Source organism: Dreissena polymorpha, chromosome 5 (assembly GCF_020536995.1).
Source record: "Dreissena polymorpha isolate Duluth1 chromosome 5, UMN_Dpol_1.0, whole genome shotgun sequence".
Classification (NCBI taxonomy): domain Eukaryota; kingdom Metazoa; phylum Mollusca; class Bivalvia; order Myida; family Dreissenidae; genus Dreissena; species Dreissena polymorpha.
Genome location: NC_068359.1, coordinates 93,097,727 through 93,125,132, shown reverse-complemented (window position 1 = coordinate 93,125,132; position 27,406 = coordinate 93,097,727). Strand labels below are relative to the sequence as shown.

At 36.6% G+C, this 27,406-nt stretch overlaps 2 long non-coding RNA genes across 3 annotated transcripts in view; one reads left to right on the top strand and one right to left on the bottom strand.

Annotated features, from left to right (window-relative positions):
• The first annotated feature begins 79 nt into the window (after positions 1 to 79).
• Positions 80 to 23,034, top strand: LOC127832608 (uncharacterized). Of its 2 annotated transcripts, XR_008026985.1 has the most exons (4): positions 80 to 212; positions 2,249 to 2,351; positions 2,833 to 3,057; positions 22,342 to 23,034. It is a non-coding gene; the product is annotated as an uncharacterized LOC127832608 (long non-coding RNA). The 2 variants fall into 2 exon arrangements; XR_008026984.1 differs by lacking the exon at positions 22,342 to 23,034 and having other exon boundaries at positions 2,833 to 3,389.
• Positions 21,899 to 27,406, bottom strand: part of LOC127832609 (uncharacterized) — a 146,103-nt gene continuing 140,595 nt past the window's right edge. The window contains exon 9 of the long non-coding RNA XR_008026986.1: positions 21,899 to 22,469. This is a non-coding gene — a long non-coding RNA (uncharacterized LOC127832609). The remainder of the gene's footprint in view (positions 22,470 to 27,406) is intronic.

Below are 27,406 nucleotides of genomic sequence, written 5' to 3'. Positions count from 1 at the left end.
GAAGTTTTTTTCTTGATTCGATCATAAATTTTGAATGAAAGATAATACAAAAGAGTAAATGTACTTATAGACTCTTTCAGTTATTCGCATTTACTATTGATAGAGTTGTGTCCCTTAGCCGGATGTGACGTAATTAGGTGATAAATAAATCCGCCAGAGAGAAAATTGTACAGAGTCGCTGATAATATCAACGTCTCTTGCAGTACATATATGTAAGTTGCACAAATATTTCATTGTTTTATTATATTGACACATGTATTTTAAATCTATCGCTTTTCGCATATTTCATTTTATTTCAAGTACGCTGAAGTGTGAAAATACATTAAACATTCTGTTCAATAACCATGTGTGTCGCAAGACAAATATCGTACTGTTACCACTAAACTTTGAACATTAATATTTGATAAAAAGTTTAAATTTGTAATCACAGGTGATAAATTTAAAAAAAAAAAGATAATTTTTTTTGTCAAGTACCTGAGATTGGTATTGATCATTGGCATATGATTTGATGGCTGTTTAAAAAAAAATGAATTTATTGATAATGTTAGAAAAAATGTGAATGAAAACAAATCAGGATAAATAGTCATTTAACTTACAAATTCTTTTTTCACAGAAATTTTTTTCTTTATAAAATTTCGAAAATAAAACTATTCATTGGGAATTCTTTGACGGGAGTGGTGAAAAAGGTATGTTTTGCAATTGGGGACATACCCGATAACGACTTTGAAATCAGCGGGAAAATGCCCAATCAGCGGAAAAATGCCGTTGCTTATAAGTGGGATTAATTTATGAAGAGTTCTATGTTCAGAAACAGCGTAGTACCAAGGTTTAACCAGATGGTGTACAAAAGATAGACAGACAGACAGACAAACCGAAGCACAACAATACACTACTGTGATTGTCACAAGATTTGTTTTTATATTTAAAATATGAATTCACTATAAATACTCCTAGTTTTATTATAAATATATGCGAGTACATAAACATTGGTGGCTTGAGTAGATTGAGGACATATTCAGGTACCATAACCACAATCTCATAAATTTCTACTCAGTATAGAAAACCCGGCAGGAATGCTTTACATTTAAGCTGAGAAGTGACAGTAGATGTGTGATGTTAATTTTCTAAAGATTTATAGTGTATTCCTAACTCAAGTGTTTAGAAAAATTGTTTGATCTAATTGATCAATATTGTATGTTTTATAAGTAACATGAATTTTTGAAGAAGCTTTAATGCTTAAAACCTGCCTTTGTTTGCATCTGTATCCTTGTGGCTGTTTTACCAAAACTACCAGAAAGATGCAAAGTTACAGAGTTGAGAATGTGGTTGTGCTCATGTTAAATTATATCTGTTGTAAAAAAGCTTATCGGTATATCATTGTTTAAAAAGTGTTTTTACTCAAAGAATTACGCACATCTGTAGTATATAGGATATCCCATTGAATATTCAAATTTAAATTAAAATGCTTAAAAACTTTTAACTCTGGTTGCATTTTTGAAGGATTAAATGGTCGTCTGGACCCTGTTGTAAATTGTGCTTTGTAGGATATCTTTACAATGTTATTCAACTTTCAAAGAAGCACAAATTTTAAATACCAACTATTAAATTTTGTATTACAAAATTGTAATTAATAAAACTTCTTGCATTATTGTTGACGGAATGGGTCCCTGGTTAAGAGTCGCAGTGGCATGGAAGCTATTTCCATCGAGAATTAAAAAAGTACTGGTTTTTCCTATAGGAAACTGCCTTGATTATTGATTTGTCACATTCATATGGCTTTCTTAGTTTTACTTATTATTTCAAAACCAAAACTAAAATAATGTATTTAGTATTTATTCAGTAGACATACACTCAAAACAAGTTAACAAAATTGTATGCAATTTTAATGTAAAGTACTCTTACAGCATAAATATGTTTTAAATTCGATGCTAGAATTAAGATATTTTTCAAAAACATCATACAAAGCACGGAGCGTATAATCTCATCTAGAGTCTGTGTTAAAAGCAAACAAAATTCACAAATCACACAGCCAATGGTATTTCATATATCTGCATGTATGACCAATTATCATGTGAATGGTATGTTTGTTAAACAATGGGACATGATATAATTGGGTCTTGGAAAAGAGTCAATAATTGTCTGAAACAGTGAAACCGGAATGACCTAATCAAACATGTGGAACATGTATTTTCTATATTTCACATTCCACATTATTTTCCTCAGCTTCCTATTTTATTCAACCAAACAGCTCAAAGTGGATCATCCTCAGCTGGAAATGTATGATAGCTGGGCAGCCCATGACCTATCAATCCGTAGCCAGTGCTGAGACAGTTAGGCACACAGCAAATCCTGTAAGTGTTTGACTGAAAATGTATGAAGATGAGAAAATAAAAATAAAATAACAAGTAGATAACAAATTAACGTATTATTTAAGATCATTAAAATGAGTATCATGAAATCCACAAACGTGGTTAACAAATTTGATGTATTTTAATCCTATTGATTAAAAATGTGTATTGATATATATATATTATATGTTCATAAACGTTTTATTTCCAAATGTTTTTAAACAAATCAATCGACTAAAAAAGTACCATTGGCTTCTTCTAGAGTGATAATGTAATCACAGTAATGTCATGGACTTGTGATCCATCTGGTTTTGAGTCTGATACTGGTGTTGCTGTGTCAAACAGATGTAGTCCATATTGATAATTGAACACTCTCTTGCAACTACCGGTATGTTACGTCATAAGTGATGCAAAGTGGGTCATGCAGGTGCTTGTCGCTGCCAGAAACAATAGACATGTAAACCGCACAATTATCTCTATATAGATCCTACATGGTCAGGCTGCAATAGTTTCCTTCTCACTGCAACATACTTGGCCATGAAGCAGTTGACACTCTGGCATAGGAGGGCACTATCATAGAGCAGAAGGACAGCTCAACCACCTTCAAAGAAACCAAAACCGTCATCAAGGCAAAGCAACACATCAGGTGGATGCAGCAGCATCCATGATATACAACAGATTCATCCCTTCAATCTGCTTTCAAGATCAGGTCCTCATATTTAAACAGCTGGAGGGCCACAACCACATTACAATTTGGAGAGAGTTTTGTTATCGTTAAAAATTGTGACACTAAAATGATTACTTATATTAAGTATAAAATACACCATTCACTATATTAGCATGGATGGTCGAGTGGTTTAGGTGCCTCACTTTTACTTTAAGGGGTCAGTGGTTCAAGCCTAGTTGAGGATGACTATTTTCTTCGGAAATTTTATTATTGTTTTCTACTGGAGATATTAAGTTCCAATGTTTACATTTACAAATTTAAATCTGTGAATAAGTCCCTTTAAGATCACATTAGAAATAAAGATAACATCCACACTATTCTATAAAGTAAAATCCTGAATATGAATCTAACATTTGAACATTTGTCATGCAGAATTTGTGTACAATCTATTGCCAAGATATCGGCCATAGTTTGGTCATGGTATTTTCATACTAAACTAGAAATGGCGCAGCAGACGCCAACGGGTATCCCCACGCCGCATGTTTGACCCAGGGGCGCTCCAGGGTTGGTAATTGGGCCATGCATAGTTGAGATTGACCGTATTGTTATAAAAAATGTTCAGTATCAATTTGAAGTAAATCGGTGTAGAAATGAAGAAGTTAATGTAAAATAACATAACAAAATGAGTGAAAATCTCTGACCTGTTCCCACCCCAACTCACATAACTTTTGACCAAGGGGTCAGATCAAAATTCCAAATAGTGCACTGTCACACATATGCTCATAGCTACTATGTGTGTAAGTTTCAAGATTCTAGTGCTAATAGTGTATGAGGAGATAGTGGCCAGGACGGACGGACAGATGGAGTTTTCGAAACCTGAACACGGACCCCCAAGTTAAAAAATTTCATGCTCATGGCAATGTTTTGTCCAGATACACATGAGTACCAAATATGAAAGCAATATCTGAAGAGACACAGTAGGTATGAGCTTTTTTCAAATCGCAGTCCCAGATTTTGAAACCTGAACATTAACCTAAAGTTCAAGGTCACAGGGGTCAAAAATTGTATGCGCATGGAAAGGTCTTGTCCAGATTCACATGAATACCAAATATGAAAGCAATATCTCAAGGGACGCAGTAGTTATGAGCCTTTTTCGCATTGCGGTCGCAGATTTCGAAACCTGAAAGCTGACCTCAAGTTCAAGGTCAAGGTTACAGGGGTAAAAAATCGTATGCGCATAAAAAGGTGTTGTCAAGGTACACATGCATACCAAATATGAAAGCAATATCTGAAGGAACACAGTAGTTATGAGCCTTTTTTGAAATCGCTGTTCCAGATTAAGAAACCTGAAAGCTGGCCTACAGTTCAAGGTCAAGGTCACAGGGGTTAAAAATTGTATGCGCATGGAAAGGTGCTGTCTAGATACACATGCATACCAATTATGAAAGCAATATCTAAAGGGACACAGTAGTTATGAGCCTTTTTCGAATCGCGGTCGCAGGAAAATCTCTTACCCGGCCCCTGGGTGCACCCCAACCCCCATAACTTTTGACCCAGAGGTCAGATCAACATTCCTTTGCTTTCACCATCACACATATACTCATAGCTACCATTTGTGTAAGTTTCAAGGTTCTAGTGCTAATAGTGTAGGAGGAGATAGAGGCCAGGACGGACGGCGGAGATAACCACATAATCCCCACTTTTTCTCCGAGAAGCGTGGGGATAACTATATGTCTCCTATGAATTTAAACAAAAGAAATTAAAAGCTAGCACCTCTACTGTGTGGAAACACTGGTAATCTTTTCTGGATTTAAAAAATCAAACTTGTCTGCAGGCATTGAACCACCATTACCAATTTGTCAGGCAGAATAGACAATGATCTATATCTAGACCAGTTTTCAACGTGTGTACTTTTTAGTGCTCATTTCGATCCTATGTGAAATCTCTCAAGAACAGTTTTCAAAGTATGTGCACTTAAGTCCTCATTTTGATCCTAGATGATATCTTAAGAAGGACTTGCACCAAGCAGGGATAAATACAGTCAAGCCATATTGAGCAAATGTCACCTAAGATAATAGTGTACGCAACAGGTCATTCTGACAATACCAGAGCGACGATATGGGATGTATACCATGACAAAAGATGGGATTTATTTAGTTAAATCCAATTTTCTACACAACGTTAGCCCTAAAGCTCATGTGATATGATTGAGTGTTCAACTGTGTTAAATTGTATCTTTTCTCAAAACATATTGACAGGGGGCGTTAAGTCCTAGCTGATCTAAAATACCAGACGTAATTCCACAGCAATCAGTAAAACAGTCATATTAATGATGGAACTAAAGGCTTGAGGTTGATAGATTCTTGATAGACCATGATTGAACTGTCTGCAACTTTTTTTGCAAATGCCGTCAAGAAATATTTTAAACTAGAAATGGCGCGGCAGAGGCCGACACGTATCCCCACGCCGCATGTTTGACCCAGGGGCGCCCCAAGGTTGGTAATGGGGCCATGCAAAGTTTAGATTTACCGTTTTGTCATAAGAGATGTTCAGTATAAATTTAAAGTAATTCGGTGTAGAATGAAGAAGTTAATGTAAAATAACCTAAAAAATGAGTAAAAATCTTTACCCAAATTTCTCCTCATCCTGCTCTCCTAACAAATCTAATACTGAATCAACTTCACTGACGTCCATTATGTACATGTCATCATCATTGGAATGACTTATGAGATGGCTGAACATGCTCTCTTATAGCCAATCTTCTTGCTTCTGTTTTGGAAAAGTTATGTTTTGAGGTTAAATGGTTGACTAAATAGAAGCGTCTCAGAAACTTTCTATCGCAATCTTGTACACAACAATGAAAATATTGAATTGCATGTCTGTCTTTGATGTGCCTGTTCAAAGTCCATCTTGCTTTAAATTGTTTCTCACATTTTTCCCACTTGAACATTTTAACAAATTTTCAGTAATGAGTCTAAAAGTGTAATTGAACGAATTTAAAGTTTCAGCCCTGACAAATTTTATAGATTCTTGAGGCTCTATTCCATGAGTTTCTCATGCTTTTTATGCTTGACTGCATTCTATCTCTTTTCTCATATACAGGTGTCCCTTTGCGCCAATATTTTATAATCCCTTGTATAAACATTAGATGGATGAGCTAAACCATTTCACAGATGAGTTAACACAAACAATTGACTACTAAATACATCTCTGCGCCACTACTGTGTAAGTCTATATGTGTTTTCAAAACACAAGCTTCATTGTTGAAAAATTCCTTTGTCCGATGAAAATGCTTGCACTTCTTCTGATTGGGTAGATAACCACATAATAGATTTCTAAATCTTTTTCGAATCGCGGTCGCATATTTCAAAATCTGAAAACTAGCCCAAGTTCAAGGTCAAGGTCACAGGGGTAAAAAAAATTATGCGCATGGAAAGGTCTTGTCCAGATTCACATGAATACCAAATATGAAAGCAATATCTGAAGGGACACAGTAGTTATGAGCCTTTTTCAAATCGTGGTAGCAGATTTCGAAACCTGAAAACTGACCCCAAGTTCAAGGTCACAGGGGTCAAAATTTTTGAGCGCATGGAAAGGTGTTGTCCAGATACACATGCATACTAAATATGAAAGCAATATCTAAAGGGACACAGTAGTTCTGAGTCTTTTTCGAATCGCGGTCGCAGATTTTGAAACCTAAAAACTGACCCAAAGTTCAAGGTCAAGGTCACAGGGGTCAAAATTTTTATGCGCATGGATAGATGTTGTCTAGATACACATGCATACCAAATATGAAAGAAATATCTGAAGGGACACAGTAGTTATGAGCCTTTTTTGAATCGCAGTCGCAGGAAAATCTCTGACCCGGCCCCGCCCAAATCCCCATAACCTTTGGCCCAGGGGTTAGATCAAAATTCCGTCACTGTCACTGTCGTACATATGCTCATAGCTACCATGAGTGTAAGTTTCAAGGTTAAAGTCCTAATAGTGTAGGAGGAGCAGGTGGCCAGGACGGACGAACAGACGGACATAACCACAATATCCCCACTTTTTCTCCGAAAAGTGTGGGGATAATAATTTTCCAAGAAATCAGCCTTGAACCTTTTCATTATTATAAATCATGTTTAATGCTCTATATGTTTTCATAATGTCACATACTAATGGCTAGGCATATTTATTTTCCTTTTTTTGTACAATGTTTTTACACATTCTTACACCAACATGATTTATAAAATGTTGTGAACTTTGTTTTTTTAAAGTGGAACAAGAGAGGTGTTTTTCAGAAACACAATGCCCCCTACTGTGCCGCTTTGATTAAAAAAAAAATTATTATATCCCTTTAAAAGATATTACTTCCCTTGTGAAAATGATCTGTACCTGCCAAATATAAAAATAGGAATTATCTCCCTTGAAAGCTTGTTACTTCCCTTGGATTTGTTCTTTGACCTTGAAGGATGACCTTTCACCACTCAAAATGTGCAGCTCCATGAGATACACATGCATGCCAACTATCAAGTTGCTATCTTCAATTCTTATCTTTTGCAAAATGTATGGCCAATGTTAAAGTTTTCTAACGGACGGACAGACAGACGGACCGACGGATGGTTCAACTGCTATATGCCACCCTACCGGTGGCAGAAAAAAAAAGAAATTATTCTGCAAAAGTGGTCACACTAAAAATTATTGCCTTTAAGATTTCCACACATTGAGGTCATCACTCAGCTATGATAGTTGAGCAAAATTTGCCCAACAGTTCAAAAGAAATTGAGTATTTACTCACAAGTTTAGATACTATTACTAGTGGACAAACAAAGGGACATAACTATGCCAAAACTGATTGTAGCTAAAATTCCTTGCTTTGAGCAAAATCCACACAGCAGTTAAAGAGGAGTTGATTACTCAAACTACAGAACACATGTTCTTTCTACAAACAGACAGACAAGTGAAATTCTAGCACTGGTAACCACATTTTATGCGCATAACATCTTCACAAAGGCATAACTCTGCCACCACCTCTGACACTCACATGCTGGTGATATTCACATTTGATGCCTAAAGAACCATGGTATTGATTAATCTTAAACAATGTCACCTTCATCCCAGTCAAAGATCTGAGCATTTATTTATCTGTCCAGCATTAATAGTGTGATGCTGGTCCACATGGAAGGAGACATAAACACGAAAAGTGAGCTTCTTTATAACAATAAAGTGATCAAAGTATATACTAATGGCGTTGAAAGTCTATTTGAAAGATACAGGGAAGTTTCTGCTGAAGTAAATGTTAAAGGATTAGTTGTCTGAATGAAAATGTAAAAGGCTATCAAAAAGATTTTTATGAAGAACAAAAAGTCCGCTACCTTGCATGTAGCAGTAATATAATTGTCTCCCTTTGTTTTCAAGGGACGTAATTCCTTTAAGTTTGCCTTGTAGATGGTAATTTTCTAAAAATAACTTGCATTTGCCTATAACAGAATTGCTTTCCGAACAAAATTTTTTTAAGTGTCTATTAACTTTTTTCACGTAAAACGGTCTTAGAAAAAATGGTGTAAGCAATGTTCTTGGGAGAAAATGTTAGAAAAAGTTTCTAAATGAAAAACTGTAAGAGTTATGAAATTCTAAAAATATCTATTTTGTCTGCCCAAATTCAAGGAAGGCTTGGAAAAGGACAACCATTTCCCATGTAATTTTGAAATGTGGCATTACAGAAGCCAAAAAATGATAAAAAATTCTAAGCATTTATATTTTTATATTTGGAGAGCTTTATGTGCATTATGAGGCAATATGGTTCTGTTAAAAATAATAGCCACTCCCCACCCCCACCCCCGATTTAAAATAAACATAATATGAGGAATACAAGTATGTATGTACAGTTTTTAAATGCATATAAATGACACATCATTGACAAATGTTGGTTTAAAGGGACTGTCAACCACGACGACGAAGAAAAGAAAAGATGTCAAATACCGTATTTTTTTACAATTATTAGTTAATATTGATTAAAATATCACGACTGGTATTACAAGTTTTCATATTTTCAGTATATTCGGTTATAAATTTTACTGGGTATGTCTACCAGATAACTACCAGTTAACTATAAATAACGCCAGTAGATTGTTCATCATCGTCAGTGGTAAACCCAGGAATGCGAATTGTGCATGCCTAGTGAATTGAATATATTTTATATATAAAATGATCAATCTTCTTGCGTTATTTATAGCGTGTATATCGTTATGTCACCTATTTTCCCGATGTTCTTTCGATTTCAAATAGCGAAATTTTATCACCGAATATACTGAAAATATGAACTTTTTTCAAGTAATGTAATATACCAGTTGTGATATTTTAATCAATTTAAACTAATAATTGTAAAAAGATGCGGTATTTTAAAACTTTTCTTTTTTCGTTATTCGTGGTTGACAGTCCCTTTAAACACGAAAATTCACTTTACTATGACTTTATGACTATTTGAATCTTGGATAATAATATGATTGAGTGTTAGACATTTTTTATTTCAATATCCATTCATATATCTCAAATATATTATCAACTTTAATTTCTCCACTATACCAAGAACAAAACAACCATCAAGTTAAAATATTTTAGAATTTGAATAAACCTGGATGAAAAAGTGTGGCAGTGAGTGGCTTGAACCCACAACCACCAAAGCACAAGCACACCACCCTTACATTTGAGCTTACAATGGGACTGTGTCTTACCCTTGTGCTTTACTGATTTGGGTGGTTAAACTGATGTTAGAGAAAAACTATTTTATACAGTCTTAATATATATTGAAGACATATATAATGCAAAACAGTAATAAAAGCATTGTCATAAAGCTCTAATGTATTCAAGTTTTAATGCGAAGACGTCTCTCACAACACTTGTAGACCTCTATTGCAGTTTTATGACTACAATGATCCCAAAATGAAAAGATAATGTATGAAAAAATATATGTAACACTTGCTAAACAGTTTGCTGGTAGTAACTGTTGTTTGAATTCAGACCTATTATAAACAAATATGGCAAAAATATATTTTCAAACTTGATTTTATATAATTAATTCAAGTAAGTCCCCAAAATCAACTTACCACCTACATGTATATTAACAACAAAGATTTTTTTTTGATAGACATTTAACGCCAGCTGAAAGACAAACATCAATAAATAAAGGCAAAAGCTTGGATCAGACTTGCTGTGACACTTTTATTGTGGCTTACTGCTGACAGACTCCCATTAAAATCAGCACCTAACATGTTTGCTAACAGATTGTTTGTATCAAGATTTTCAAACACACTACAACAAGCAAATTGAACTGTTCAATATATACATGTATAAGGAAGACTACTCTTCCAGCACTGTATGGAGATCATATGCTGCAAATAGTAGTGGTTACTTCCCCTACCTTGTTCTCTGAAAATGAAAATATTAATCGTACATTTTTATCACTTGCTATACCCTGTTTCCAATGTAATACAACCATTACATATTTTTTTATATTGCACATGTGTAATACAACATTTTTAAGCGTTTTCATTGGCTTAGTTTTTGTTTATTGACCAATCGCATTTTGTTATTTTGCTGAAATGACGTTGCCAAATCAAATGACGTCACGAAATGTAAACAACATTCGGGATTTATCATTATTTTTGCGTAAATTTTTATTTAATTTCATTTAAAAGCATGTGATAAAAAAGATCTGACACTCGTTATCATACCATATTTTATTAAACTCGTCCAGGAAATTTGTTAGTAAGCTCGCCAAAGGCTTGCTTACTTACAAAATTCCTGAACTCGTTTAAAAAATTTGGTATGATATGACAACTCGTGCCAGATCCTATATTTATTATTACCTTGTTTAGTTATATTTAATATTAGTTTAAAAAAATATAATGAAAATCAATGGACATAAAGGGAATGGTCTGCATAAATCTTGTACCTTTTGACATAGAATAAACATTTTGTCAAAGTTATTTAATTAAAATAGAAAATTTTTGTACCTTAAATGCTGACAGGAAAAGATGTATTTGTGCCAAGAGTGAAGTTTCCTTTTCACATCAATTGTTCTAATAATCTATTCATGAACCAAAACAAAGTCATTAAGTCAATAGGTTCTTATTGAGTGTCAAAGTTAAGCATTATTTAGTGATGGAAATCTGGACATAAAGACAATAAAGCCTTTTTTATGTCAATAATATCAGATTCTGTCTAGGTGGTAAAATGTGTAACAGCCTGAACGTGACTTTTCACACCACAATAATGGACTGAGCTCAGACTTAAGGTTTTTTTATGCGTCACAAGTCCAGCACTTGCTTCATGATTATCTGCATGAAGAATAAAAAGGGATTAGACTACTTACAAGAGTATTCAGTGGTACAACTGCAGCATTCAGCAGTACAACTTCGGCATTAAGCAGTACAACTGCAGCATTCAGCAGTACAACTTCAGCATTCAGCAGTACAACTTCAGCATTCAGCAGTACAACTGCAGCATTCAACAGAACAACTTCAGCATTCAACAGAACAACTTCAGCATTCAACAGTACAACTGCAGCATTCAACAGAACAACTTCAGCATTCAACAGTACAACTTCAGCATTCAACAGTACAACTGCAGCATTCAACAGAACAACTTCAGCATTCAACAGAACAACTTCAGCATTCAGCAGTAAACCTTCAGCATTCAGCAGTACAACTTCAGCATTCACCAGTACAACTTCAGCATTCTGCAGTACAACTTCAGTATTCAGCAGTACAACTTCAGCATTCACCAGTACAACTTCAGCATTCTGCAGTACAACTTCAGCATTAAACAGTACAACTTCAGCATTCAGTAGCAAACCTTCAGCATTCAGCAGTACAACTTCAGCATTCAGCAGTACAACTTAGCATTCAGCAGTACAACTTTGGCATTCAGCACTATGACTTCAGCATTCCCAAGCACAACTTCAGCATTCAGCAGTACAACTTCAGCATTCCCAAGTACAACTTCAGCATTCTGCAGTACAACTTCAGCATTAAGCAGTACAACTTCAGCATTAAGCAGTACAACTTCAGCATTAAGCAGTACAACTTCAGCATTCAGCAGTACAACTTCAGCATTAAGCAGTACAACTTCAGCATTCAGCAGTACAATTTCAGTAGTACAACTTAGCATTCAGCATAACAACTTGAACATTAAGCAGTACAAGTTCAGCATTCAGCAGTACAACTTCAGCTTCCAGCAGTACAACTTAGCATTCAGCAGTACAACTCCAGCATTCAGCAGTGCAATTTCAGCATTCAGCAGTACAACTTCAGCATCCAGCAATACATCTTAGCATTCAGCAGTACAACTTCAGCAGTACAATTTAAGCTTTCAGCAGTACAGCTTCAGCATTCACCAGAGCAACTTCAGCATTCAGAAGTACAACTTCAGCATCCAACAGTACAATTTCAGCATTCAAACAATACAGCTTCAACATTCACCAGAAAAACTTCAGCATTCAGCGGTACAACGTCAGCACTCAGCAGTACAACTTCAGCATTCATCAGTACAACTTTAGTATTTAGTAATACAACTTCAGCATTCTGCAGTACAACTTCAGCACTCAATAATATAACTTCAGCATTCAGCAGTACAACTTCAGCATTCAGCAATACAATGTCAGCACTCAAGAGCACAACTTTAGCATCCAGCAATACAACTTCAGCACTCAAGAGTATAACTTCAGCATTCAGCAGTACAACTTCAGCATTCAGCAGTACAACTGCAGCATTCAACAGAACAACTTCAGCATTCAACAGAACAACTTCAGCATTCAACAGTACAACTGCAGCATTCAACAGAACAACTTCAGCATTCAGCAGTACAACTTCAGCATTCTGCCGTAAAACCTCAGCATTCTGCAGTACAACTTCAGCATTCTGCTGTACAACTTCAGCATTCTGCAGTATAACTTAGCATTAAGCGGTACAACTTCAGCATTCTTCAGAACAACTTCAGCATTCAAGAGTATAACTTCAGCATTCAGCAGTACAACTTCAGCATTCAGTACAATTTCAATTTTAAGCGGTACATCAGCATTCTGCAGTACAACTTAGCATTAAGTGGTACAACTTCAGCTTTATGCAGTAAAACTTTAGCATTCAGTGGTAAAACTTAAGCATTCAGAGATACAACTTAAGCATTGGTAAGTACAATTTTTTATTTTAAGCAGTACAACTTCAGCATTGAGCAGTACAACTTCAGTATTGAGCAGTACAATTTCAGCGGGACAACTTCAACATCAAGTTGCACAACTTCAGCATTGAGCAGTTCAACTTTAGCATTCAGTGGTACCACTTCAGCAGTAAGCAGTGCAACTTCAGCATTGAGCAGTTCAACTTCAGCAATTACCAAAGAAAATGGATACCTGGCCTGCAATAAATGAAGAGTGCAGATAGCTAGTTGTGTTGAAATACTAAAATTTCACAAGATTGTCATATTGTGATTCCACATAATAGCCAATTAAAAAAAATACATGCTTGTTTTGTGATAAAAGACTCAGGCTACTGAGAATATATGGCTTCTATATACACAACACTACAAACTTGAAAACTTGTGTCTCACATATTGTTATGATGTTATACAATGTATTAGCCATACAGGAAAAGTGGCAACCAGGTTTGTATGAATAATAGTATACATATGATGCCTATAATACATTACAAGTCGACACACACCCAGTGCAATCAAAACATAGATGAAGAGACAGACAGACATAATAGAGTTTTTTTTTTTTTAAAGGTCACAATGTCCTTGATCTTTGACCTAGTGAACCAAAAATGGGTGTGGCATGTAGAACTCATCAAGGTGCATCTACATATGAAGTTTCAAAGTTGTAGATGGAAGCACTTTGATTTTAGAGCCAATGTTAAGGTTTTAGCACAACCCCGGCAGACAGCAGACAACATGAAGAGCTGGATATGACAATACCTTGGGTTTTCTCTGAAAACAGCCCAGCTAAAAATGACAATAATTGACTACTTCCCACTTTATATGCAAATCTTCTATCTGGAACCAATCAAAATCCTCATAGGTTGTTAACTTAATGGGAAGAAAAATACAAACACTGAAAAAAGGGAAGTAAACAAATTCTATTACCAAAAGGATAGAATGATTTTAACCCTTTACCACTTAGATACATATTTCAACGCGTTTGTAGTCCCTTAGATACATATTTCAACGCGTTTGTAGTCCCTTACAAAGAAAACTGTTATTAAAGACCTTTCTTGCTAGTTTCAAGTTTTAAAGGTTTCATTTCCAACACTTAGATACTGATGAGCAGCAAACAGCATAAAACCTGAACAGACACACGAGTTTCTCGCAAGCTGTTCTTGTTTTATGCTGTTTGCACATGGCTATTTTAAATTTGCTTCTTAGTGGGAAAAGGTTGACTTACTTTATTTTCTGAAATGCCATTTTCCAACACAACATATTGAATTACTTGTTATTGTGTGCCCTTCTATCTTCTTGAACAATTGGATAATATATAATTATACAAATATATATCTATATGCAAAGGCTATAATTATGCAAAACAATCTAGTCCTGAATATGCATAATAATAATTATTTATTCGCATATTTAGCAATACATGCTTTTGGCAAAAAGTAAAAACTGGTCACACAATTAAATTTCTCAACATAATTATATGAATAACCATTGGCTCACCAAACAAGTGCGTGATTCATTTGTAAACAACATTTGTTACTTTTTGTGTGCCACCTCAGTGCCCTTGTACTTGCGATTGGTCATCTGATATTCTTAGTTAGAATATGTTTACTTTATCAGTAGTATAACTATATGTTGAAATTTGAGACTAATGCATGGACAACGAGATCATTAGCTGTGTGAGAAACAAAGAGCAGCAAGCTGTTAATGTTATGTCTAAAACAAGTAATTATTGCATGTTATTGAAAATTCTGAAACTATGTCTTAAGGTTCAAACACTTATGCAAATGCTGTCCATCAACTAATACTTGATGAATAAAAGTGCCATGTTTCACATGAGTGAGTACGTGTTTTATACAACATAATTATGTAGGAAAACGTGTTTCAACCTGTCAGAACCTTTCTTCTTATTTCTTTGTGGCAATAGACAACAGTACCAATGCATATGGGAATGGCTTGCAACCATGGGAGTGATCGACATATGAGAATGGCTTGCAACCATGGGAGTGATCGACATATGGAAATGGCTTGCAACCATAGGAGTGGCTTGCAACCATGAGTGATAGACATTTGACATTTGAAGATCCCATTGCACCACTCAAACTGTAGGATGTCTCAATTCCACCACCCAAACTTCCTATTCCATCACCCAATCTGTAGAAGATCCAATTACCAGCCCAACTAAAGAAGTCTCAATATCACCACCCCAACTGTAGCAGATCTATTTCAACCACCCAAACTGTGTAAATCTTAATTTTACCGCCCCAACTATAGAAGTCTCATTTCCACCACTCCAACTGTAGAAGCTTCAATTCTCCCACTCCAACTATAGAAGTCTCAGTTCCACCACCCCAACTATAGAAGTCTCAGTTCCACCAGCCCAACTGTAGAAGTCTCTATTCCACCTCTCCAACTATAGAAGTCTCAGTTCCACCACCCCAACTGTAGAAGTCTCTATTCCACCTCTCCAACTATAGAAGTCTCATTTCCAGCACCCCAACTGTAGAAGTCCTAATATAACCACTACAACTGTAGAAGTCTCTATTCCACCACCCCAACTATATAAGTCTCAGTTCCACCACCCCAACTGTAGAAGTCTCTATTCCACCTCTCCAACTATAGAAGTCTCATTTCCACCACCCCAACTGTAGAAGTCCTAATATAACCACTACAACTGTAGAAGTCTCAATTCAAGCACTCCAACTATAGAAGTCTCATTTCCACCACTCCAACTGTAGAAGCTTCAATTCCCCCACTCCAACTATAGAAGTCTCAGTTCCACCACCCCAACTATAGAAGTCTCAGTTCCACCACCCCAACTGTAGAAGTCTCTATTCCACCTCTTCAACTATAGAAGTCTCATTTCCACCACCCCAACTGTAGAAGTCCTAATATAACCACTACAACTGTAGAAGTCTCAATTCAAGCACTCCAACTATAGAAGTCTCATTTCCACCACTCCAACTGTAGAAGCTTCAATTCCCCCACTCCAACTATAGAAGTCTCAGTTCCACCACCCCAACTATAGAAGTCTCAATTCCACCAGCCCAACTGTAGAAGTCTCTATTCCACCTCTTCAACTATAGAAGTCTCAGTTCCACCACCCCAACTGTAGAAGTCTCTATTCCACCTCTCCAACTATAGAAGTCTCAGCTCCACCACCCCAACTGTAGAAGTCTCAGTTCCACCACCCCAACTATAGAAGTCTCTATTCCACCACCCCAACTGTACAAGTCTCAGTTCCACCACCCCAACTGTAGAAGTCTCTATTCCACCTCTCCAACTATAGAAGTCTCAGTTCCACCACCCCAACTGTAGAAGTCTCTATTCCACCACCCCAACTATAGAAGTCTAAGTTCCACCACCCCAACTGTAGAAGTCTCAGTTCCACCACCCCAACTATAGAAGTCTCAATTCCACCACTCCAACTATAGAAGTCTCAGTTCCACCACCCAACTGTACAAGTCTCAGTTCCACCACCCCAACTATAGAAGTCTAAGTTCCACCACCCCAACTGTAGAAGTCTCAGTTCCACCACCCCAACTATAGAAGTCTCAATTCCACCACTCCAACTATAGAAGTCTCAGTTCCACCACCCAACTGTACAAGTCTCAGTTCCACCACCCCAACTATAGAAGTCTAAGTTCCACCACCCCAACTGTAGAAGTCTCAGTTCCACCACCCCAACTATAGAAGTCTCAATTCCACCACTCCAACTATAGAAGTCTCAGTTCCACCACCCCAACTGTACAAGTCTAAGTTCCACCACCCCAACTATAGAAGTCTCAGTTCCACCACCCCAACTATAGAAGTCTCAATTCCACCACTCCAACTATAGAAGTCTCAGTTCCACCACCCAACTGTACAAGTCTAAGTTCCACCACTCCAACTATAGAAGTCTCAATACCACCACCCCAACTGTAGAAGTCTCAATACCACCACCCCAACTGTAGAAGTCTCAGTTCCACCACCCCAACTATAGAAGTCTCAGTTCCACCAGCCCAACTGTAGAAGTCTCAGTTCCACCACCCCAACTATGGAAGTCTCAATACCACCACCCAAACTGTAGAAGTCTCACTTTGTCCACTCCAACTATAGAAGTCTCAATTCATCCACTCCAACTGTAGAATTCTCAATTCTACTTCCCCAACTAAAGAATAACATTACTCCAACTAAAGAATGCTTTATTCCACCACTCCAACTACAGAAGTCTCAATTCATCCACTCCTACTGAAGAAGTCTCAATTCTACCACTCTAACTCACAATAGAAGTTCCGATTCCACTTCCCCTACTATAGAAGTTCCAATTCCATAACCCCAACTGTAGAAGTCTCAATTCATCCACCCCAACTGTAGAAGTCTCAATATCATCATCTCAACTGTATAAGTCTCAATTCCAAAACTCCAACTGTAGAAGACTGAATTCCACCACACCAACTGTGTAAGTTCCTATTCCATCACCCTAAATTTAGAAGTTCCAATTCCACCACCCAACTGTAGAAGTTCCAATTCCACCACCCAACTGTTCCAATTCCAACACTTTAATTGTAGAAGTCTTAATTCCACCACTCCAACTGCAGAAGTTCCAATTCCACCATTCCAACTGAAGTAGTTCCAATTCCACCACTTCAACTCTTGAAGTTCCAATTTCACCACTCCAACTGTAAGCTCAAATTCAACCACCTCAACTGTAGAAGTTCCAAATCCATCACCCAACTGTAGAAGTTCCAATTTAAACACCCCAACTGCACAAGTTCCAATTCCAACACTAAAACTGTAGAACTGTCCATATAACGGCATCTACCTTAGAATTTCTAATTCCTACTCTCCAAATGTAGAAGTCTCCATTGCTCCACTCAAACTGTACCAGTTCCTATTCCACCACCCCAACTGTAGAAGTTCCATTTCATACACTCCAACTATAGATGTCTCAATTCCAACACCCCAACTGTAGAAGTTTCATTTTCACCACTCTAACTGCAGATGTCTCAATTCCACAACCCCAAATGTAGAAGTTCCGATTCCACCACTTAAACTGAAGAAGTCTCAATTCCACCACTCCAACTGTACCAGTTCCTATTCCATCACCCCAACTGAAAAAGTTCCATTTCCGCTACTCCAACTGTAGATGTCTCAATTTCACCTCCCAAACTGTAGAAGTCTCAATTACCCCACTCCAACTGTAGAAGTCTCAATTCCACCTCCCAAACTGTAGAAGTCTCAATTCCACTAACCCAACTGAAGAAGTCGTAATTAGACTATCCCCAACTGTAGAAGTCTCAGTTACCCCACTCAAACTGTAGAAGTCTCAATTCCACTAACCCAATTGAAGAAGTCGTAATTAGACTATCCCCAACTGTAGAAGTCTCAAATCCACGACTCCAACTGTAGAAGTCTTAATTCCCTCTCCCCCTGCCCCCATTGAACAATTGTCAAATCCACGACTCCAACTATAGAAGTCTCAGTCTCACCACTCCAACTGTAGAAGTCTCAATTCCACCACCCACACTGTAAAAGTCTCAATTCCACACTCCCAACTGTTGAAATTCGCATTCCACCATCCCAACTGTAGAAATTCCAATTCTTTCACTCCAACTGTAGAGGTCACAATTCCACTGACCCAACTGTAGAAGTCTCAATTCCCCCACTCCAACTGTAGAAGTCTCAATTCCACCACTCCAACTATAGAAGTCTCAAATCCACCACCCCAACTATAGAAGTCTCAAATCCACCACTCAAACTATAGAAGTCTCAGTTCCACCACCCCAACAGTAGAAGTCTCAAATCCACCACCCCAACTGTAGAAGTCTCAATTCCACCACTCCAACTATAGAAGTCTCAAATCCACCACTCCAACTATAGAAGTCTCAGTTCCACCACTCCAACTGTAGAAGTCTCAGTTCCACCACCCCAACAGTAGAAGTCTCAATTCCACCACTCCAACTATAGAAGTCTCAGTTCCACCACTCCAACTATAGAAGTCTCAATTCCACCACCCCAACTATAGAAGTCTCAAATCCACCACTCCAACAGTAGAAGTCTCAATTCCACCACCCCAACTATAGAAGTCTCAATTCCACCACCCCAACTATAGAAGTCTCAATTCTACCACCCCAACTATAGAAGTCTCAATTCCACCACCCCAACTATAGAAGTCTCAATTCTACCACCCCAACTATAGAAGTCTCAATTCCACCACCCCAACTATAGAAGTCTCAATTCTACCACCCAAACTGTAGATGTTCCAATTCCATCACTGTAATTGTAGAAGTTCCAATTTCACCACTCCATCTGTAGAAGTTGAAATTTTCACCACTCCAACTGTAAACGTTCCAATTTCGCCACTCCAAATGTAGAAGCCTCAATTCTGCCTTTCCAACTATAAAAGTATTAATTTCAGCAGTCAGTCCAACTGTAAAACGCTCAACTACACCACTCCAACAGCATTAGTATTGATTGCACCACTTTAAAAGTAGCAATGTCAATTCTGTAACTCCAACTGTAAATGTTTAAATTCCACCACTCGGACTGTAGAAGTCTCACCCACTTTGCACCTGAACTACAACTTGAGACAGAACTTCAAATGATTGTCCTCAAGTTATGGTCTCAGGGATAAAGTAGAAGAGAATGTACCCAGACTAACCCTTGTTACTTTTCTTCTCAGTGACACATACAAAATAAATGTTGATTAAATGCCTTCTGCTTTTGGCATTAATGGTAGTCACATGTCTGCAAGAGTGTCTAATCCAAAAGTTTAAATCAGGCTACATCTCCTATAAATGCATTCAATATTATATTTGATAATGCATGTCTGATTATTTATTCAAAATAACACATAAATTGTGATGCCTATTTTGTCATTATTATAACATAAATTCGGCTGTTCCAAGTTTTGTCCCCTTGCATGTTTTTCCTCCATTAATAACATGTCTGAAATATGTCCATTACTATGCAGCCATCTATGCTTTCATGAATCCTAGACATTCTCAAAATCATTATCGTTTCCAGTAATCATGTCACGTGATTAAATGAGATCAGTGGAAGAAAATTGGTCATAGGCACACAAGTCTTTTCTTTTCCTGAACATGTAATCATTTGTCAGCTGATGAAAATATGCTACTGCCATGTGCAATTATAATCCATAAATTGCACCTTGTATTTTCTAATTTTAGAAAAGATATTTTCTACAAGGATTGGTGTTTTTTCACTAGGTACAAACTACTTGCAATTCCATGAGACATGGGTACAAGTTGACACCATTCTCCGCTCAACTAGTGAAATGATAACTGTGAATAAATTATCCTGGCTCTGGGAAAAAGGGGCTAAATGCATGTGTGTGAAGTGTCAAGGATGATACCTTTATGCATTATTCATGTATAGGCTGAAAGTATTGTAAATGATAAGCTTATGTGGACTGCACAGGCTAATCACAGGCTTATCTGTGACAACATTTTACTCACATGCATTAAACCCTATTTTCCAAGAACAAGGCTAAAATGAAATAAATTTAAAAAGTAACAAGAAATATCTTTAAAAAAGATATACGGCGTTGATTGTGGTTGGAGTTTATGGAAGGTAAAGATTTAAATGAATGAGATCAAGGATAGCTAATATCTTTTTCTGTGCAGTTTTTAGCTGCATCAAACGCAGTACGGGATGTTACGCGGAGTTTTCGCGGCTTATTTTACATTATTACATATTGCTGGTCATAAACCTATAGATATAAAACAGAAAACAAATGTCAACCGGCCACACGCGAAGTCTCCGTACATATTTTAAATATGTATACGCGCGTTCTTCGAACAAACCTGTTTGAGTGGTTTATCGGGCATTGCTACGTGTATTTGATTCGATTATTAACAGTATCGAGAATCATCGCGCTCATACTTAATACATTAGTCAATATGCTGCAATAATACATTAGTAAATATGATGGAATAATTCTTGTTAATTAATTAAAAATACTATGTATCATGGTATTGTTAAAAACACATTAAGAATCTATTATTGACATGCCATAAAAAATATCGCTGGATATCTTCATTTCACATCTTTCTAGTGGTAAAGAAAATTCCAGTTCACCTAGTTCACGCTATAGCGTCTTTATTATATAACTATTATGTTACTGACCGCGAACTCCGAACAGCACATAAGGTCTGACCTGTATATAAACTCTGACATTCAAACACACTAACCGCGAACTGACCCCTTATACCTCGCGGGTTGAAATGCAATACATTAAAGTGAGGCATCGCTTCCACTGCTATTTATACTTTTTCATATAACATGTTGACGGGAATATGGAAGTATGTACTAAATATGAGAACATGGCCTTTAAGTATACAACGTTCTCGCGCTGAAAATCCTCTGAAAATAAAAGGTGCACGCACAAACTGTATTGATGTCGAGATTGAGTGTAAAACTGTTCTATCTATTAACCCTTTTTATTAGAGATAAAACTGTTTCATGCTGAACACGCAGTAAAACAGTGTTACAAAGACGCGGACATGTTTCCAATGTTCTAGTGGTATTATCAAATCAGCCAATGCAGTCAATGAAGTGTATTCATCTGTACTTGGCCGCGGGAAGTTTTATTTGAATTCTATTGGACGCTAACAAAGGTCAGGATAAGGTGAAAAGCTGGCGTATACAGCTAACGCCGAAAAAAACTCTGACCAATTTAAACCAATGCCAGTCTTTAAGAGAGACGTATACAAATGCAGATATATGGTCATAATCCTGTTTCAAACTGAGTTCAGGTAATGACATTTTTATATGCAAGGGTATTAAACGTATTTAAGTATATCTTATTTCAGTATCAATAATGTTATTTTACAACGTGGTACACGAGAATAAAAAACGAAATAAAAAAGTTGATCCAGACAGGAAATGAAATTTTATTGAGTATGACAGCGTGACATACTCTTCATGAACTACAATTTCTGTAACATCAGCAATATTATGAATGTGAATCTCACAAACTGCCCAGCTATTCTTAAATCCAAGTACTTTTCGTAATAATTTGATAATTCCAAGGAATCCTTAAATAATGAAACATAATAACTTTGTATAAAAAAATATGATTTCGAAACATTATATGATTTCTTGTATCATGGACCCATGTTACATTTTCAGGACAGGCCAGCTGTTTCATTTCCTGGATTGGCAAGCGAGAGAATGGTCTGTTGCAGCCAATAACTCCTGTCATCTAAAATACTGGCTGATAGTTTGTTGCTGGCTGCCCATCTTCAAAAAGATGTCACCTGAAACGAGCATTAACTTCATTTTATTACAAGTTATATGGTGAATCAGCTAAAATTAAATAACATGGCAAATGCTAATGATATGTTTTGAGAAAAAAAGCATTTATAAATATTTACTTATTCCTTACAGTTCTTTGCACATTTAAAACATAGTTATTTAAGTTTTGGTTTAAGAATAAGTACGCAATTTTTTGTGATGTGATTTGTGTAAAATATCAATTAATATGCCTTAAAGCATGCCAATTTCTAATGTATGAGGATTATTCATTAAAGTTTGTACACATACCTTCCAATTATTGTGCATCAAAAATGATTGTGAAAACTTTCTGGCGTAGCATATTTTGAGAACTAATGAACTGTTCAAATAATCATAATTGCAGCTTTTCTCTGACAACACTGCAGATTATTTTAAATAAATAGCGAAGTCAATTACTAGTACAGTATTAGGTCCTAGTTTGTGCTGTACTTTGGATGGTTGCCACAAATAATTGGCAGCATTTATGTCCTCAGTGGTTGGCATCCGGGACACAATGTAGAATATATTACTATTTAAAAAAAGTAAATAACCCACACTTTTTTGCCTGAGTTTGCTTCATTCTTTAAAACATATAAAGGTATTTAAACAATCAAATCAGTAACGTATGGATTTGTTTGAACAGTATGTCTAATTTTCTTTTGACATTATTTCCCATAAAAGTAACAAAAAAAACAAACAGAAGTTGGCTCATAACTATTCAAATATTTTTAAAACAAAAATTTATTTTTTCTTCTCCAGGAAAGTTTCATGGAAATTGATATTTCTATGTTCTTTTCATACACGTTAGGTATGAAAATTCAGAATTTTTTCTAAACTTTTTTAAATACTAGAGCTTTGTCACAGACGTGACGTATACCCCCACATGCCGCATTGACACAGACTATTTTGCAAGCTGTCTTCACAAAACAAGAGAATCTAAATGGTGATTTTTAAGAATTATTATGCCATTATTATTTATGGCCATTTTGACCTTTGAACTCTTGACTTCTTTCGCATGACACGCTGTCCAATGACTGTGAACAAAATTAATGTACAGAGTCATTTTAAAATCTCACAATGAATGACATAGTTATGGCCTCGACAAGCTCATTTATGGCCATTTTTAAATTTTGAACTCTAAGTGGGACCTTGACCTTGAAGAAATCGACGTAATTCTTTCGCATGACACATTGTCCAATGATTGTGAACATTATTATTATGTACCAAGTAATTTTAAAATCTCACAATGAATGAAATAGTTATGGCCCGGACAAGATCATTTACGGCCATTTTTGACCTTTAAACTCACAGTGTGACCTTGACCTTGGAGACATCGAAGTGACATACCGTCCAATGATGGTGAACAAATTTTCCAAATGATTTTAAAATCTCACAATAAATGATAAAGATATGGCACGGACATGGATTTGACCTTTCTTTGAACTCAAAGTGTGACCTCGACCTTGAAGATATCGACAAAATTCTTTCGCGCGACACAACATCCAATGATGGTGAACAAATTTGCCAAATGATTTGTAAATCTCACAATAAATGATAAAGTTATGGCCCCAACATGCCTTTGACCTCTGAACTCCAAGTGTGACCTTGACCTTTGATATGTTGACGTACTTTTTTCACACGACACACCGTCCCATGATGTTGAACAAATGTACCAAGGTATTTTAAAATCTAACGATGAATGACATATTTATGGTCTGGACAATCTTTCGGTTTAAAACACACAAAGTGACCCTGTGACCTAGTTTTTGACACGGCATGACCCATATTTAAACTTGACCTATAGATCATCTAGATACAACTTGTGACCAAGTTTGGTAAAGATCGGATAAAATTTCGGGTCAGACAGACAGACCGACCGACAAAGTGACTCCAATATAGCCCCCATTATCAATGGTAATGGGGGTATAATAATCAATTACAGGATAAAAAATTAAACAAAATATATTTCCCATTATTTAAATAGGAAAAAACATTTCCCCTATTGATAAATGATTTACATAATTTTATGGCACTTTTAATAGTTATAAGGCAGAATGAGAATGTCTGCCCATTCTGGACTCATCCATTTCTGGGTGATTACGCAGATTATTCCCCAGGGTGGTTATTGACATTCAGACATTCAAGTCTATATATAGGACTAGTTCTAGACAACCGACAGCCTGTAGTCTGCAAGGACATATCAGAACAATTTATACCGATAAAGAATTCAGGAGGTAAATTTGTGTTTATATATTTATAGTTAATAAATTACACTTTGCATCAAGAGACATTTCAAATTAATGGAAGTATAGGCATATGTGATTCAGGCAAATAAGTTATTTTCAATAATGTTGCAAACAAAAAGAAAATAAAGAAAATGTAAAGTCAAAAGCATACACAAAATCTATGGCAATACTATATACGTAAATCTGTCTTAAGCTTTTATAAACGAGTGACGCAGCAATGATCCAGATAAGAACCAAAAGTTCAAAAATGTTACCCAAAGTGAACATGGTTATTCATCACATTAAGCTTTGTTAGATACTGTTGTTATGACAACCCATTTGCATTTGTAAAAGAAGTCGTATATGGCATACATAAGAACAGAAAGGTTATGTATGTGTTATATAAGGCTGCTCAATCAGACAACCATGTGACCTTAGGAAGTTACACGTATCGACAGGCGTTGAGACCATAACAATCATACTGAGAATTAATCACAATTTAGAATGCAAAGAAATATAATTGAGATTGTGGTCATTATAATATCACTATGCCAATTATATGATTAAATATTGAACACAAATATGTTTATGTACTTGTAAGTCTGTAGGAGGGCGAGAAAAAGATATCACTGGAGAAAAAACAGAGAAATTTCTTTATTCTTTGGTTGTAATTATACACACTTAATAAAATATGGCAGACATGTATGGCATAGAAGTATTTGCTCAATTTTAAATTATTGTTGTATGAAACTGTCAATATTGTCTGTCTTTTTCTTACCAAGTTGTTAATACCTTTACTTCTGTATATTATGTTTCAACACTTTTCATAGTCATTTGTGTTTATTAACATGTATATTTGTTTGTATTGTACTAATTCACTTAAGACTATAATTTAATATTTGATGTCAACCAATTCAGATTGTGCAAGATTGGTGGAGCTGGTATATTATCATAACATATATTATACTAGATCACTACAATTATAGTTCTGAAAAGTTGTACTGAGACCTTTTAGCAAAATCTATGTTGCCCATGTGGTCACTCTGGCCTAATTTGATTATTTTCTGGCCTAATTTGATTATTTTCTGGCCTAATTTGATTATTGTCACAAACAGCATTGTTACCAAACATAACAGGATTCCCAATATAAATAATCTATACCAAACTGGTGGCGTACATATATTCTTCTACAGATAAACTGTGTCAGTTAAGTAAACCTTACTAAGTCTTGCTGAAAGCATTCCATGAAAGGACAGCTACAGATAACCAATCCCACACAGTCTACATGCAATGTGTGGGTTTGTACACAGGACAGCTACAAATGTCCAATCCCACACAGTCTACATGCAATGCATGGGTTTGTACACAGGGCAGCTACAGATGACCAATCCCACACAGTCTACATGCAATGTGTGGGTTTGTACACAGGACAGCTACAAATGACCAATCCCACACAGTCTACATGCAATGTGTGGGTTTGTACACAGGACAGCTACAAATGACCAATCCCAAACAGTCTACATGCAATGTGTGGGTTTGTACACAGGACAGCTACAAATGACCAATCCCAAACAGTCTACATGCAATGTGTGGGTTTGTACACAGGACAGCTACAGATGACCAATCCCACACAGTCTACATGCAATGTGTGGGTGTGTACACAGGACAGCTACAAATGACCAATCCCACACAGTCTACATTCAATGTGTGGGTTTGTACACAGGACAGCTACAAATGATCAATCCCACACAGTCTACATGCAATGTGTGGGTTTGTACACAGAACACCTACAAATGACCAATCCCACACAGTCTACATGCAATGTGTGGGTTTGTACACAGGACAGCTACAAATGACCAATCCCACACAGTCTACATGCAATGTGTGGGTTTGTACACAGGACAGCTATAAATGACCAATCCCACATAATCTGCATGCAATGAGTGGGTTTGTACACAGGACAGCTACAAATGACCAATGCCACACAGTCTACATGCAATGTGTGGGTTCGTACACAGGACAGCTACAAATGACCAATCCCACGCAGTCTACATGCAATGTGTGGGTTTGTACACAGGACAGCTACAAATGACCAATCCCACGCAGTCTACATGCAATGTGTGGTTTTGTAAACAGGACAGCTACAAATAACCAATCCCACGCAGTCTACATTCATTGTGTGGGTTTGTACACAGGACAGCTACAAATGACCAATCCCACGCAGTCTACATGCAATGTGTGGGTTTGTACACAGGACAGCTACAAATGACCAATCCCACGCAGTCTACATGCAATGTGTGGGTTTGTACACAGGACAGCTACAAATGACCAATCCCACGCAGTCTACATGCAATGTGTGGGTTTGTACACAGGACAGCTACAAATGACCAATCTCACGCAGTCTACATGCAATGTGTGGGTTTGTACACAGGACAGCTACAAATGGCCAAGCCCCACGCAGTCTTCATGCAATGTGTGGGTTTGTACACAGGACAGCTACACATGACCAATTCCATGCAGTCTACATGCCATGTGTGGGTTTGTACACAAAAATAGACCTCTGGACATTAATTGCTACAGAAGCAGCTTTTTGCGTTGGTGTTGAAACAGTTTTGGCATCTAACATCTCTAAATCTGTTTTTATTTGACAACAGATTTATAAACACCATGTTATCATCTTGGATGTTGTGCAATCA